We start from the raw sequence: 16,595 nt of genomic DNA, 5'->3' as shown, positions 1-16,595 counted from the left end.
ACTGTACAGTGGGAGGTATGTCGGGCTGTGACGGTTACTGTACAGTGGGAGGTATGTCGGGGTGTGATGGTTACTGTACAGTGGGAGGTATGTCAGGACGTGACGGTTACTGTACAGTGGGAGGTATGTCGGGCCGTGATGGTTACTGTACAGTGGGAGGTATGTCAGGACGTGACAGTTACTGTACAGTGGGAGGTATGTCGGGCTGTGACGGTTACTGTACGGTGGGAGGTATGTCAGGCCCTGATGGTTACTGTACAGTGGGAGGTATGTCGGATTGTGATGGTTACTGTACAGTGGGAGGTATGTCGGAGTGTGATGGTTACTGTACAGTGGAAGGTAAGTCGGGGTGTGATGGTTACTGTACAGTGGGAGGTATGTCGGAGTGTGACGGTGACTGTACAGTGGGAGGTATGTCGGGCCGTGATGGATACTGTACAGTGGGAGGTATGTCGGACCGTGACGGTGAGTGTACAGTGGGAGGTATGTCGGGCCGTGATGGTTACTGTACAGTGGGAGGTATGTCGGACCGTGACGGTGAATGTACAGTGGGAGGATGTCGGGGTGTGATGGTTACAGTACAGTGGGAGGTATGTCGGGGTGTGATAGTTACTTTACAGAGGGAGGTATGCCGGGCCGTGATGGTTACTGTACAGTGGGGGGTATGTCGAGCTGTGATGGTTACAGTACAGTGGGAGGTATGTCGGGGTGTGATGGTTACTGTACAGTGGGAGGTATGTCGGGCCGTTCTGGTTACTGTACAGTGGGAGGGTTGTCGGGCCATGATGGTTACTGTACAGTGGGAGGTATGTCGGGGTGTGATGGTTACTGTACATTGGGAGGTATGTCGGGCCGTGATGGTTACTGTACAGTGGGAGGTATGTCGGGCCGTGATGGTTACTGTACAGTGGGAGGTATGTCGGGACGTGATGGTTACTGTACAGTGGGAGGTATGTCGGTCTGTGATGGTTACTATACAGTGGGAGGTATGTCGGGGTGTGATGGTTACTGTACAGTGGGAGGTATGTCGGGGTGTGATGGTTACTGTACAGTGGGTGGTATGTCGGGGTGTGATGGTTAATGTGCAGTGGGAGGTCTGCCGGGGTGTGATGGTTACTGTACAGTGGGAGGTATATCGGGCCATGATGGTTACTGTACACTGGGAGGTATGTCCGGGTGTGAAGTTGCATAATGTATGCGCTGTACAGAGTATGATTCTGCTGCTGCTGATGGCCCTCTGCACCTCATGGCTGCATCATCATTAATTATTCAATCTGTTTAAATTCTATCCCATTCAGTACTCAAGGGGCTACATATCATAGTGAGGAGGGTCTGCAAAATGTGAAGGTAACCCTTGCTCCCCATTGTGCAGTGACCATTCTTACTGATATTTGAGATGGAGGGGTGTATCTGCAGCAGACAGATCGGTGATGATGTGATCAATTATATATTCCCTTTTATTGATTCCACCCTATCCTGCTGCAGAGCAGTCTCGCAACCACAGGATCCAGCACTATCACTAGATTCGGTTCCTTTCAGGATGGGAACAGGCCCTTCAGCTCAATCAGTCCACACCGACCATCTCTGACTAATGCACTGACGACTATGGGCAGTTTAACATGACCAATTCAACTGAGGTGCATATCTTTGGACTGTGGGAGGAAGCCCACGCTGACAGAGAGAGAATTTGCAAACTCCACACAGGCATTTGCCTGAGGCTGGAATCGAACCTGGGACCCTGATGCTGTGAGGCAGTAGTGCTAACCACTGAGCCATTGAGCCACCACCCCGCCCCACCCTATATTGACTATATACCAATGAGCAGTCGCCCTTTGTCTGGCTGTGTCCTGTCAGTGGGACAGAACCTACCAGAGAGGGTGGTGATGTTGCCTGGGACATTGTCCTGTTCACAAAATCCTGCTTTACAGACAATATCTGACTGTTGCTTGATTAGTTCATGGGAAATATATAACAGGTCACTTTCACATTTTCTGTAATGAAGAGTTAATATCACTTTATTTCTTACATATTTTAAAATAAACCAACCATCATTGTTTTTCAGTTGAAAACAATTGAAGTGAACAATAATTGAATTACCAGAGCGCACACTTAACTATTACACAATTCAGTGACTGTAGTAAACAACCGATTCATGTACAGATCAGTGAACACACCATCTTGTAGGCAGCAAAGCTGTTGAAAATGACTTTGAGGAAAAGCCTGAATTCCGACACAGTGTTATTGGGTCTCACTAGGACCTCCAAAACACTGGCCATCTCCAAAATCTGACAAAGAGCTTCCCAACTGGAGCTGGGCAGTTGCACACACACTCCCTCAGAATAGACTGATTAGAGGTACACCTGAACAACAGGGAGATGTGTGTAGGGCAGACTGGTCAATGGACTAGCACATGGCACTGGTCCAGATGCAGTTCAATATTTATAACAATGACCTATAAACAGCCATATCTTGCAAGTAAATCTCTTCTTGCGTGCCACCTAAACTCTGTAATTCTGCACCTTCGACCCGATCCTGAATGAATGTGTTATAAAGGTGATGGACTCCTGCAGCACATGGCATCTTACATTGAATCCCTCATAAACCATATCTAGTGTATGTTAGCCCCACAATGTCAGTATCCAAACAGAATTGTGCAGCTCTAGTGATGGCCAGCATGATCCCAGCCCAACAACCTTGTGTTTGAATTGAGCTGGAAATCTCTGTGTAAATGTTTGCAGCATTGTTCTAAACATTAACAGCAAAGTCTCTTTACTAAAGGTCCGATATCCTTTCATAATACCAACTTATAGTTTGTCCAACAAGCATAAAATCCATCCATTTATTCAGTACACTGTTATAACAACAATATGATGAAAACTCACAGTAAGCAGCATTGAAATGATGAGTCTCATTGCCACACCCAAGAACAAATTACAATTAAGTACAAGAACTTTGAAAATATACAATTATTTCCCTTGTATTAATATTGTTAACAAATAGTCGATTTTCCTGCTCCTCAGATGCTGGCTGAACGTCTGAGTTTTTTTTCAGAATCACACTTTTTGTCTCTGATCTCCAGCATCTGCAGTCCTCACTTTCTCCCTGCTAAATATTCACTCATAATAATTTTCGTGGCAACAATATCACTGTGTGTTTAAACAGTTCCAGTCAGATATGAGTATGTTTTCAGTTGCTTCTGTCTATCTCAAAGCTCAGTAATGTGGGATGAGAATGCCAGTGTCTGTGTGATGCTCAGTATGTGGGCCATGCCTCTGAGAGACTGACAGATTGTTTCAAACAGCATATCCCTTCAGCTGTTCACAACATGCAAGGTACTGCCTGGACCAACCAGCCGGAGCTCACAAAACCCAAAACACAGTGTCCAGTATTGAACAGGTCGAGTAAAAATTTTTCTGTTAATTTATTCATGAAATGTGATTGGGACGGCATTTATTGATAGATAGGGAACTTAAAACAGTGACACTGAAGGATCGACAATATACTTCCCAATCAGGATGGTAGATAGCTTGGAACAGAACGCGAACACGGTGGGGGTCCCGTGTATCTGCTTCCCTTGTCCTTCTCGATGGTCGGGGGTTTCAGAGGTACGTTGTAAGGAGCCTGGATAAATTTCTGCAGAGTATTGATTAGATGGCAGGTATTTCTGCTACTGATCGTCAGTGGATGAGGGGTGAAGCTGCACTCACACAGGCAAATGGAAGTATTTAATCACACACACATTCAACATGTGTCTTAGCAATAGGTGACAGGCTTTTGGAAATTTTGAGGTGAGTTATTCCTGCAGAATTTCTAGTCCCTGACATATTCTTGTAGCCAATGAAGTTATGTGCGTCAAAAAGTGGCGCTGGAAAATCAAAACAGGTCAGGCAGCATCTGAGGTACAGGAGAAGTCAATGTTTTAGCATAAGCCCTTCACAGGAATAGGTAATGAAATCATATGGTCAGTCCAGTTCAGGTTAACGATAATCCCCGCAATATTGTTTGGTGTTTGTTCAGTGATGGTGGTGGAATTGAACGTTAGAGGATGTGGTTCAATTTTCCATTGATATCAGTAATCGTTGTCTGGCACATGTGTAATGGAAATGGGATTGTCACTGTTAAGCACAAACCTGCATATCTCCAGGTTCTGTTACATTTGGACAAGGACTGCTTCAGTATCTGAGTAAATCATGAATGGTGTTGAATACTGTCCAATCATTGGCAAACATCCTCACTTGTGATTTTACAGTCATTTATGAAGCAGCTGAAAATTATAGGGCCTAGGGCAGAGAGCACTCTTACAGCTCACTGATGCTGTCCCTCTCTCTGAGCTAGGAAGTTTGCTTCTAGTTCCACCTGCTCCAGAGGTGTTTACCAACATATCTGAATGGAATTATATTACAATATCTATCACACAGAGCTGTGTGAGGATTTGGTTAGCTCGATCAGTTGGATGGTTGGTTTATAATACAGATTAATGCCAACAGTGTGGGTTCAATTCCTTGGGTGACTAAAGGACTGTCCTACTCAATCTCTCCCTTACTTGAGGTATGATAACTGTCCAGTTCAACTACCGCCAGTTGTCCCTATTATTCTGTAGGAGTATGGTGTCCTACCTTTACATTTCTGATCTACAGGCTTACCCAGAAACCCCGTCCCTGGGGAACTGCGGTGAAGCTGAGATGGCTGCTCTCCACCAACCCCAGCCACCTTCCTTTGTACCAGGTATAACTCATGCCAGTGCAGACGATTCCTATTTGCTCCAGGTTTGACGTTAATCCTGGATATGACATTTGGTCAAATGCAGTTATGATCATGTAAAAAGTGCAGTCACTGTCACCTCACCTCTCGAATTCAGCTGTGTGTTCTCTTGTTGTATATCATTAAACCAAGGCTTCAATGAGCCCAAGGGATGAGAGCCCAAACTGAGCTTTAGTACTAACCGAACAGGTTAGTACTGAGGAAGTGCTGCTTGACCCCACTGTGGGTGACATCTGTCATTCCTTCATTAATGACAGGGATTAGAGCAATGGGGTAGTCACTGATTGTCCGATGTTTTGTCTGTGTGTCTACAAAACACACCCGGATAGTTTCCAACATTGTCAGGTAGGTCCCAGTGCTGTATCCCAGCAGGAACAGCCGGAATGGAATGTTATCATGGCCCACAGCCTTTGCCTTCTCCAATCCCTCCAGCTGTTTGTAGACATCACACAAAGTGAGTCGGATTAGCTGAAGACTGCCATCTGGAGGAGACTATTTCTGCCTGAACATTGCTATGAATGTTTCAGCCTTAGATTTCTATTGTTGTGCTAAGCCCTTCCATCATTCAGGAAGGTGGTATTGGTGTATTCTTCTCCTCCAGTGAGTTGTGTGATTGTCCACCACTACTCACCCAGACTGTAGAGATTAGGTCTGATTCACTGGTTACATCTGTGTCTCATTTGCTATTTATACCATGTGGTGAGTAAGTGGCCCAATTTAGTAACTTCATCTCATTCGGAGGTGTATTTGGTGCTACTATAGTCAGGCCTTCCTGTTTTCTCCATTTATCAAGGGTGTATCCCTGGCTTGACGGCCAGGATAACGTGAAGTATATGCCAGGCAGTGATAGTGAAAATTATACTGGAGTACAATTCTGCTGCTGTTGGTAATGACCCGAACCACCTCATACAGGCCAGTGCAAAATTCCAAAATCTATTGGAGCACAGTGATGGTGTCACATATACACAGGGGTCTTCACAATGTAAAAGTGGAAAATGTCTCCAAAAATACTGTGTGCGGTAGTTCACCGTTCCCAATACAGTCATTGAACAATGTGTTTGCAGCCGGTAGGTTGGTGATGGTGAGGTCAAGGATGTTTCTACCTATCAGTCGTTCCCCCCTGACCCGGTGCAGACGCAGTGAAGCAGTTGTGTCCTTTTAAATCGACCACCTCGATCAGTAATGCTGCTGCTGAGCTCCTCTTGGTGGTGGTTTTGAAATGGCCCACACAGTATACATCCGCCAGCTCTGTCAGTCTCTTTGCTTCCTCCAAGTGTTGTTCAATGTAGAGGAACACTGAGGCAGGGGAGTCATCAGGAGGTTTCCGTGTCAGTGTTTGATCTGACACCGTGAGGCTGAGGGGGTGGGGGGGGGGGGGGAGTCAGCAGGAGGTTTCTGTGTCAGTGTTTGATCTGACACCGTGAGGCTGAGGGAGGGGGGTCAGCAGGAGGTTTCTGTGTCAGTGTTTGTTCTGACACCGTGAGGCTGAGGGAGGGGGGGGGGTCAGCAGGAGGTTTCTGTGTCAGTGTTTGTTCTGACACCGTGAGGCTGAGGGAGGGGGGAGTCAGCAGGAGGTTTCTGTGTCAGTGTTTGATCTGACACCGTGAGGGAGGGGGGGGGGGGTCAGCAGGAGGTTTCTGTGTCAGTGTTTGATCTGACACCGTGAGGCTGAGGGAGGGGGGGGGGGGTCAGCAGGAGGTTTCTGTGTCAGTGTTTGTTCTGACACCGTGAGGCTGAGGGAGGGGGGAGTCAGCAGGAGGTTTCTGTGTCAGTGTTTGATCTGACACAACGAGCTTCAAACCTCCTCCATACCTACCCCCTTTGCTATCTCTCTTTCCTTCCCCAAACCCTACGTTCCTCTCTATCTCTATAACCTCTTCCAAACCTTCCACCCATCCCATCTATATAACGTCCTCCAGCCCCTACTGCCTTTGCTATCTCTATAACACCCTCCATGCACTGTACCCCTTTTATATCTCTCTAACTTCCTTCAAACCCGACACCCCTCCCTATCTCCTTAACCCTTTCCAAGTACTGCACCCCTGCCTAGCTCTCTAAACTCCTCCAATCACTACTCCCTTCCCTATCTCTTCAACCTACTCTCGCCCCTGCACCACACTCTATTTCCTTAACCCATTCTAAACCCTGCTCTCCTCCCTATATTTCTGAACCCTCTAAACCCTATACTTCTCCCTACTTACTCAACCCCACCGAACCCTTTCCCTACCTCTCTAATCCCCTCCAATCCCTACACCCTTCCCTATCTCACTAACCTGTTCCAAACCCTATGCTACTCCGTATCTCTCTCAAACCCTGCACTCCTCCCTATCTCTCTAACGCCTCCAAACCTACACATTTCCCTATCCGTCCAACCCCCTCCAATCCGTAACCCTTCTCTATCTCTCCAACCTCCTTCAAACCATATACAACTCCATAACTCTCTCAAACCCTGCACGCCTGCCTATCGCTCTAATCCACTCCAAACCCTACACCCCTCCCTATATCTCTAAGCCCCTCCCAAATCATATACTACTCCCTATCTCTCTCAACCCGCTCATACTACCCGCTAATGTTTTTTCACGCCTCATATTTACGCTTCCACTTCCGTTTTAAGTTTAGCCTTACACAAATGGTAATTGCCTCCATTGACCTGCTCAATTTGTACCTGCTTTAAGCTTCTCTTTCCGATTTAATTCCCTTCTTTCTGCAGCAACTGACTCCATAATGACTAATAATGCATCACCACCTCCTCCTTTACCCCTCTCCTCTGCTGCCTATAGTTCTTGCACCGCAGAATATTGAGTTGTCAGCCCTGACCTCCCTCATGCACATCTCTGTAATGGCAAAAATGTCACAATTCCACGTGTCAGCTCATTCCCTTATCACATCTGCCTGTCCGATAACATACCCAACATTAAGGGAAAGCACATCCAGCCTGGAATATATTACCTGGAATACTCTGTACTTCGGAGTTCTTCAGTCATTGACTGCTCGTTATCAAGCTGCCTAATCCATGAACCAAAACTGTAACTCTGGGACTGAATGAATATTTGTTGAATAGTAATTTCGTTTTCAGTAAATGTATTCATCAAATGCAACTTTCCAGAACTGAACGGTCAGCTCTAAATACAGCGAGTTTCTGCTGATTAATTGCCTGCTTAGTGTGCAGAGGGGACAGCCCTTTGGAGATGCTGGTGATCAGAGTCGAAAACTGTGGCGCTGGAAAAGCACAACATATCAGGTGCATTTGAGGAGCAGGAGAGTCAAAGCTTTGGGCATCAGCCTTTCATCAGGAAGGCATTGGTGCCTTCCCATGTTTTCCATTCCATGATTAACAGGTTATAGGGAACAATATGTGTTCAGGAAAGCAGCACTGTATAGAGCCCTGAAATGGAAAGCAGTCAATCAGATAGTTGGACAGTGAGTAGACATGGTGAGGTGAAGTACAGACTGATTGAAATACAAACATAGGGATAGATAAATCTCCTAGGCGAGACGGGATCCACCCTGGCTTCCTACAGGAAGAGAGCGAAGAGATTACTGTACCTTTGGAGATGATCTTTGCGTCCTCACTCTCCATTGGAGTAGTGCCAGATGATTGGAGGGTGGCAAATGTAACTCCCTTGTTCAGGTAATGGAATAGGGATAATCCTGAGAATTACAGACCAGTCAGTTTACATCAGCATTGGGCAAAGATTTGGAGAGGATTCTGAGAGTCACAATTTATGATTACTTCCAAATCAGTTTGGTTAGAAATAGTCAACATGGCTTTGTGAGGGGCAGGTCATGCCTCACAAACCTTACTGAATTCTTTGAGGATGGGATCAAACACATTGAAGAAGCGAGAGTCGTGGATGTGGAGTACATGGTTTTTAACCAGGCGTTTGGTAAATTTCCCCATGGTAGGTTCATTCAGAAAGTAAGGACGCATCAGATACAGGGAAACCGGCCTGTCTTGATGAAGAATGGACTGGTCCATAGAAGACAGAGCGGGATGGTAAATGGCAAGTATTCAGTCTGGAGCTCGGTGACCATTGGTGATCCATTGGGATCGGTTCTGGGGCCTCTGCTGTTTGTGATATTTATAAATGACTTCGATGAGGAAGAGGGAAGGTGGATTAGTAAGTTTTTCAAATTAACAAAGTATAGTGGAATTGTGTGTAATGTGGAGGTCTATTGTAGTTTGCACTGGACATTGACAGGAGGGTGAACTGGGCTGATAAGAGACAGTTGGAGTTCAACCTGGAAAATTGTGAAGCAATTCAGTTTGGAAGGTCAAATTTGAATGCATAATACACGGTTAAATGTAGTATTCATACGTTGTGGAGTAACAGTGGGATCTGATGATCCATGTCATAACTCTCACAAAGTTGCCACCCAGGTTGATAAGGTTCTTAAGAAGCCGGATGATGTTTTCATTAGCATGGGGGTTGAGTTTAAGCAGTGAGGTTATGCTGCAGCTCTATGGAACATGACTTGATAGAGGTGGACAAGATGATTAGAGGCATAGATAGAGTGGATAGCCAGAAGCTTTCACCCAAAACGGAAATGGCTATGATGAGTGGGCACGATTTTAAGGTAATTGGAGGAATATTTATGGGAGATGTCCGAGGTAGGTTCTTTACGCAGAGAGTGTGGGTGTGTGGACAGACACATGAATGATCGTATAATGAACGGTATGTAGGTTAGTTTGATCTTAGAACAGGATAAAATGTCGGCAGGATGTCAAGGGCTGAAGGGCCTGCACTATGATTCCTGTTTCACCAAGCTTGTAGGTTCTCATCAATTCTTGAGTGTGTGAGGGAGTGATGTGTGTGAGATCAGGAAGCTTTGACGAGGTATTAGGTCAAAACTTACATTTACGTTGTGCATTGTTACAGTTACCTGAGTGCCAGTACAATATGTGTAGGTCACCACACACCAAACAGAATCTGCCAAGTTCAGTTCTTAACGTGCTTCTTGGCCTGCCGTTTGCTGCTGTTTTCTTCAGATATATTCTGTTTGGTGAACCGTGTATTAATCTCTGGTCATCCACAGAGATGTAAAATTTCATTTTGATACTGGTGATAATGAAGGTGACATTTATTGGGTATGGTTTCAGAGGTTTCTTTGTGAGACTCAAGAAAGTGCATCAGACTCTCAACTTTTTAACGTCTTTTCCCAGCATCTGGTCCAGGGTGCAGATGTATGGAGTCTGGGAGGTAGGCCAGGTGTCAGCACCATCAGTAAGTTGCGCGGTGTGATTCTGACACTGCATGTTGACACATCTACCCAACGGGCCAGGCTCTGACTGGAGATGTTTTTTTTAAAAACCTGGTTACTGGGTAGCCATTGATATCTAATTTGGACATTATTTGTAGCTACACTGAGACCAGTAATAGTCTGTTAGCGAGCTCCCACCTTTCCCAGGGTGGATTCCAAATCATTTTTTGTGAAGAAATGTTTGACTAACTGCCCTGACCCAGGTTAGAAACTCTTTGCACAGATTTAGGAGCAGGTCAGTGTGTCACTCAGCATCACAGGCAACTGTGAATTCCAGTAACACTGTAAATGATTCCAAATCTTTTGGAAGCCATTTTTAGCGTAGCTCATTGCAAGGTGTTGAGTTTACTGACCCGAACAATAATCAACTATTAGCTATGTTTCGTGAATTGGACAAAAATGAGATATGAAGTATGATTATTCAACTGAGCAATAATCTCTGAAAACAATTGGGTCGATTCTATATTTATGGGAGTAATGTATAAACTCCTATCAATTTTTTGTAACACAAAAATAAAGAATGCACATTTTATTTTATATCGAATAAAGAACATGGTACCTAACTGTTGTGATCAGAATTATATATTCAATGTCAGGATTCAAAACAATGCATTGCCACTCCAACATTTTGAAAATGGTCGGCTTCTCAATGATTCCATGTTCAGAGTGAGTAAACGATTGGACAATCAAATGAAATTAGCATTCTTATACATCTATATATAATCAATCAGTTAAATTTCTCAGTGAAATGTACAAACTTCAGCTAATAGCCAGCAACTTAGAAATAGCAATAATTCAACATGCACTGTGAATGATTTATGTTATCAAATTTTAGTGAAGAATAATTTGAAAACTGCCGATTTTTAGAAAGAATGATACTTAATATGAAATGTTGACAGTGAACAAAAAGAACACATTATGGTGTGAGGGAAAAGTCAGAGCTTTTCAAAGAGATTTGTGCCAAAGCAATGATATATTTGTTTTCGTTATCAGAAAATAACATTTAAAATATTCATGTTCTGAGTAATAAATAGACTACATGATGAGACTGACCTTGCAATATTTGCATTTTAAATGTTTATCCTGCACCAAATAATCAGATATTTGCGAGCACTTAAAATGGGAAATAATTCGATACTGATTTTTATTTGGATCATAGACATGATAGAGTACAAGCCTTTAAAGTACAGGAGGAGGCCATTGGCCACTGTGTGTGCACCAGCTCCAGTAATGTTTCCCAAGCACCTTCCATTTGCCAGCCCTATCTCTGTAGCCCATTAAATTCATAATTTAAAAATATATATCCAATTCTTTATTGAATCGTCATCTACAAATCTCCCAGGCAGTCTAATCCAAATCCTAACAACTCTCTCAATAAAGAAATATTTTAGTATCTCAGTCCCAGCTCTTTTGCTGACCATTTTGAAATTAGAACTCCTTGATGCTGTAATGCCAACTAACGGAAACAGAGTTTTCCTGTTTTACTCTGCAGCTTTCTTCATACTTATGAGCACCACAATAATTCACATCTTTGTCTGTTTTGCTCCAGGAAGAATAAGCCTTGCAAGAACTGTAACAAACACTACATCGGAAAAACAGGCAGAAAACTAGCCACCTGGATGCATGAACAACAACTAATCAGAAAAAAGACATGACCCACTATCACTAGATCCTTACATACGGATGAGGAAGTATATCATTTTGACTGGCTCTGCACATCCATCTAGGACCAGCCAAAGAAAGACACGCACAAGAATTCCGAGAAGCATGGCAATCCAACCGGAACTCTATCAACAAACACATCGATTTGATTCCATCTAACACTCTCTGAGGAAACGGACCAGGCATGAAATCACTAATACTGGAAATTACATCACTGAATCAAGGAAACCTAAACACTTAAATAGAAAGTGGGACATAAACTTGCATTTCACCGGAGTCTCACTGATAATGTTCACTAGGATAGTGATGAACCATCGGAAAATGAACTCTCCAACTCAGCGAGCAAACTGACATTCAGAAGAAATATAATTTCTCTCGTCCTTTCTTTAACTAAATCCTTCATTCCAGTTAAGATTCTGACTATTTATAAGGTTATTGGTATTCTTCTGCAAAGTATTGTAGTGTCGGTCTGATTGTGTGTGTGAATGTGTGTGTGTGAGAGAGAGACAGAACAATCCTCTGTAATCTCGGAATTACTCCCCGTGCCATATGGAAAAGAGGTAAGGATAAGGATGGCGGTATAGCTTAACATGTTATTAAAAGTCTAGTTCATGGTTGCTGGTTTCAGATTTTTGGATTATTGGGAATTCTTCCAGGACAGATGGGACCTGTACAAAAAAGACAGATTGCATCTTAACTGGAGGAGCAACAACATCCTTTTGGGGAGCTTTGCTCGAGCATGTCGAATGGATTTAAACTAATAAACCAGGAGTTTGGTAACCAAAGCAGCGAGTCAGAAACTGAGTAGAAGGTTGAGATGAATAGCACATCAGGCATGGACAGTCTAATGACCATGCTGAGGGAAGGAATCATATCAGTTCACATTGTGAGATGGAAGTTGGAATAAATGATAGAGACGAGGCTCAGGTTTATCAGCGATTCACAAATGAGGAAGAAGAGTGTGGGGGATGTGAGGGATTGAGGTGTGAGAGATCAGGAAGACAATGCACAAGAAAATATTAAAGGGTAAATTTTGAAGGGATGGAGTGGAGTGGGGAATTCTGTGATAAATAACTGACAGCAAAACTTGCTTTTTATCAAAGTGAATATCTGGGAAGTAATTTATTATGCTTCAGAGAAATAGCAACCTCATAGCTAGAAGTCTGCATTATATTGAAGGAAAATCTGTGTCCATGACATTGCTGTAGCTATAATAATGGTGGTAAACAGCTGGAAAAATGCTCGTGTTGTTGTTAGACAATGCTTGAACTGAGCATGTGAAATACCCTGGATATTCCCAGAGATGGCTTGGATGCTGGAACTCCATGAGATGATTCTGGTTTGTGATCTCGCCACTTACTGAGTCCAGTCAAAGGAACAAACCAGCAACTGCCATTGCTTATTGCTTCAGAATATATCAGAGCATTCATGGCTGCCAACGCATAGAATCATGAAACGAATTAAAGGCCTATCACGTCTGTGCCAGCAAGTGCACATCCAAAGGCTTTGTAAATGTTTGTGAGGTTACCTCCCTCAACGACCCTCCGAGACAATGCATTCCAGATTCATACCACTCTCTCAGTACGAAACACATTCCACAAATCCTCTCTCAAATCCCTGCCTTTCACTTCAAAAATGTGTTCCTTTGTTTTTGACCCTTTGACGAAGGGAAACAGCTTCTGTTTATTCATCTTCTCCATAGCCCTATACTCCAGTATACCTGTAGCAGGTTCCCTCCTCAACCTTCCCTGCTGCAAAGAAAAAACGAGCAAATTTAGCCCTCCCTATTCATAGTTTGAGTACTCACTTGTCCTATTACTTCTGACATGCATCATCCCACATTTTTTAGTGTTACATTTCATCGGCCATTTATCTGGCTATCTGAATAATCTATTTATATTCTCCTGATTGTGAGCCACTCAGATCAGCTTTGTGTCATCCACAACATTGGTCAGCATTCCACTGCCCCCCCCTCCCCATTTTCCACATGCTCACCATCGTCATTTATGAATATGACAAACAAACCGTGATTTCCTTCCTGTTTCCCAGATGTTATTCAGAGGAAGATTTGAGAATTCCAGTCCGTTTTTTCTTATTTTGGCCAATTTACAGAGTGATTTGGTTAACATCTTTTATGAGGAAGCCAGAAATAACATTTTTGACACAGAGTTGAATTCACCTTTTACACTTTCCATGTTTTATTCATAAAGCTTGTAAATAATTTAGGATGAACTAGGGTTTGGCATCTTGCGCTGGATCATTAACCTTTTGGAGGCACTGCAATAGCCAGAGCTGGAGACATTTTTCATCTGCAGGATGGACACAGACTAATTCATTGTTTGTTTAAATCAGCTAGTGTGATGAGGATAAATACTCAATTAAATTCTATGTTATGGACAAACTGAAGGAGATCAAATCATATTCTCATGTCTACCTTGAATTGGAAGCAAATACATACTGTAAAGAAAAATCAAAAATGTTGAAACACCACACAAGACAAGAAAAGAAATCCTCTGCACTTGATACAGAAAGATAGAGTACATGTATCATCTTAACAAGAATCAAGTGATAGAAAAGAAAGAACATGAAATCTTTTCTTAATTTTGAATGGAAACCTGATCTCGATTTTCCTGAACAGTGAAGTTTTCGCACCCAATCCCGCTTCCCCAAAAACAAGATTTTCCCTATCAATAAAACTTCATCGTTCATTCTTCCTCCTTCGTCCTACTCTTTCCTCACACTCCTACTTCCCTTGCACTACCCCTTCCGCTGCTACATGCTCTTCCACTGATGTTTTCCCTTTACATCCTCCTTCTGCCACTCCCACCGTAAGTTACACCAATTCCCCAATTACTCCCACTTCATCTGACCATCACATTCCCTTTTTGCTTTCCAACTGGGATGATGGGAGCCGCTGGCTTCTGTTCTGCTATTGATCATCAGTGAATTTTGAGATTGGGATGATCAATGTCCAATCGAAACAGACAATAATGTGTATCTGTCACTGAGAGATGCACCGTGAACAGGATTGTTTTGTTCCCCATGTTCCAGAGTGGAGTGTCTTTCTGTCTCTGTGTCACTGTGCATAACCAAACAGACTCATCACAAATAGGATGAACCTTTCCTCAAAATCAGAAGTCCATGCATCAGTTTTCCCTTAAACGTTGTGAGTACAGTGAGCACATGTTTCAAACAAGCCGTGTTTTACACTTTTGCTTTTTATTATTTTAATGGTTTACCTCTTTTGAGGTGAGATCAGAGTAATTTCCCTTGCATCAAAGTAGTATTTGATTCATGTGGCATCACGGACCCTGAGTAAACAGGGGTCAATGGGAATTGGAGGAAAATCTGTCCTGGTAATTTCCTCACTGAACGATGACACCTTCCCCAGAGCTTTTGAGAATGACAAATAAACTCTGCCCTTGCTAATACCTGCCAAAACCATGGATGACTTTGTCCTGTTGATAACATCAACATTTATTATGTTTTCACAGTTTTGTCTAAAATCTCAGAAAAGTAAGACTTTGCTAATTGAGTGTCACTCCAATGAAATCAGGGAATTACAATAAGATTACATTCATTTTCATTCAGTTACTTCCTGAGGACTGATCATGTGATTGCAGTGCCAGTGATATCAACATTTTATCTGTGCAAATGCATCACATCTCATTGGCTCAAGGCTGCACCACTCCCCAATTCTATTTCTTTCTCTGGCTCATTCGCCATGCTCATCAGATATATGAGGTGCACAAGATGCAATAACACAGAGATGTCTATGACCCCTTGGAACCTACCTTCCCACCCGTGCTCTGCACTCGGACTGCATCCCCTCCCCCAAATGCACCTCCTGTCGTTCCTTCAGCCTCCGTTCTACCCTTCCACACTCTGATGTTGAATGTTATGTACCTAACAATGGTCTCAGCGTTATCCCACTGAGCCCCGACTTTAATGAATTTCTGGTACGGCATGACGTTGAACTCTTCTCCCACCATCTTCTCCTCGGTGCCCATTTCTTTGGGCAAAGATTCTGTTCCCTGTTCCACAGACTCTTCGAATAGCTCCAATACTCTTCCTCCACCTGGACCTCTCCCTCTGCTGTTTGCTTGAACTCAATCTGTTCATTGAGAATGTTCGATGTGACATTGGTTGTCTTAATTTCTCTGCATCCCCTCACCCAATCCAACAAATCACCCTCTGTACAGGCTGTATGCCGTGTGCTTTGATCCAAACCTGACTTTGTTATTCAGCCTGTGCTGGTAAGGGTGATGCTGCTGTAGTCTGGTGGACTGACCTCTACATTGCAGAGACTGAGGGCCAGCTCTCAGTTATCTCCTCATATCACCTGCTAGTCCCGGCCATGACCACATCAGGCCATTGTATCAACTATGATAATTGACCACATTTCATCTGGTCATTCACACCGTACTTGCCCCCACTTAACGGCCCCCAAGCTGATGGTCCTCTGATAGCAGAGCTCACTTCTATCTCCTCCTGAAAATCCACAAACAGAGCTGCCCGGGCAGACCCATTGCTTCAGCCTACTCCTGCCACACAGAGGGGGTGCATGGATACACACGTGGGCTCCAGTCATACCTGTTTCTTCAAGGGGTATGTAGACAATTCCCTGTTCCACTTCTATTCCAGACCCATCCACAACTCTTTCTCCAATGCATACTTTACATCATTGATTCTGCTTCTCTCTCGTCCTGAATTTGAAAAACAAACATCGATTTCACTTCCAATTTGCATCCATCCTTCACTTTCACCTAGGCTTTATCTGACTCATCACTTCCTTTCCTCAGCATCTCTGTTTCCATTTCTGGGGATCGACAGGCCACTAATATCCAGTATTATCCAACTGACTCCCACAGCTACCTGGAGTATACACCCTCACAACCTGTTTATTGCTC

General features: G+C 43.6%; 1 long non-coding RNA gene across 3 annotated transcripts in view; it reads left to right on the top strand.

Moving 5' to 3' along the window:
- Positions 1-12,302, top strand: part of LOC140484489 (uncharacterized) — a 110,733-nt gene extending 98,431 nt beyond the window's left edge. For all 3 annotated transcript variants that reach the window (XR_011962189.1, XR_011962187.1, XR_011962188.1), the window contains one exon: positions 11,573-12,302. This is a non-coding gene — a long non-coding RNA (uncharacterized lncRNA). The remainder of the gene's footprint in view (positions 1-11,572) is intronic.
- The last annotated feature ends 4,293 nt before the right edge of the window (positions 12,303-16,595 follow it).

Source organism: Chiloscyllium punctatum, chromosome 13, assembly GCF_047496795.1.
Source record: "Chiloscyllium punctatum isolate Juve2018m chromosome 13, sChiPun1.3, whole genome shotgun sequence".
Classification (NCBI taxonomy): Eukaryota; Metazoa; Chordata; class Chondrichthyes; order Orectolobiformes; family Hemiscylliidae; genus Chiloscyllium; species Chiloscyllium punctatum.
The sequence above is the reverse complement of the archived record's forward strand: the minus strand, read 5'-3'. Positions and strand labels throughout refer to the sequence as shown.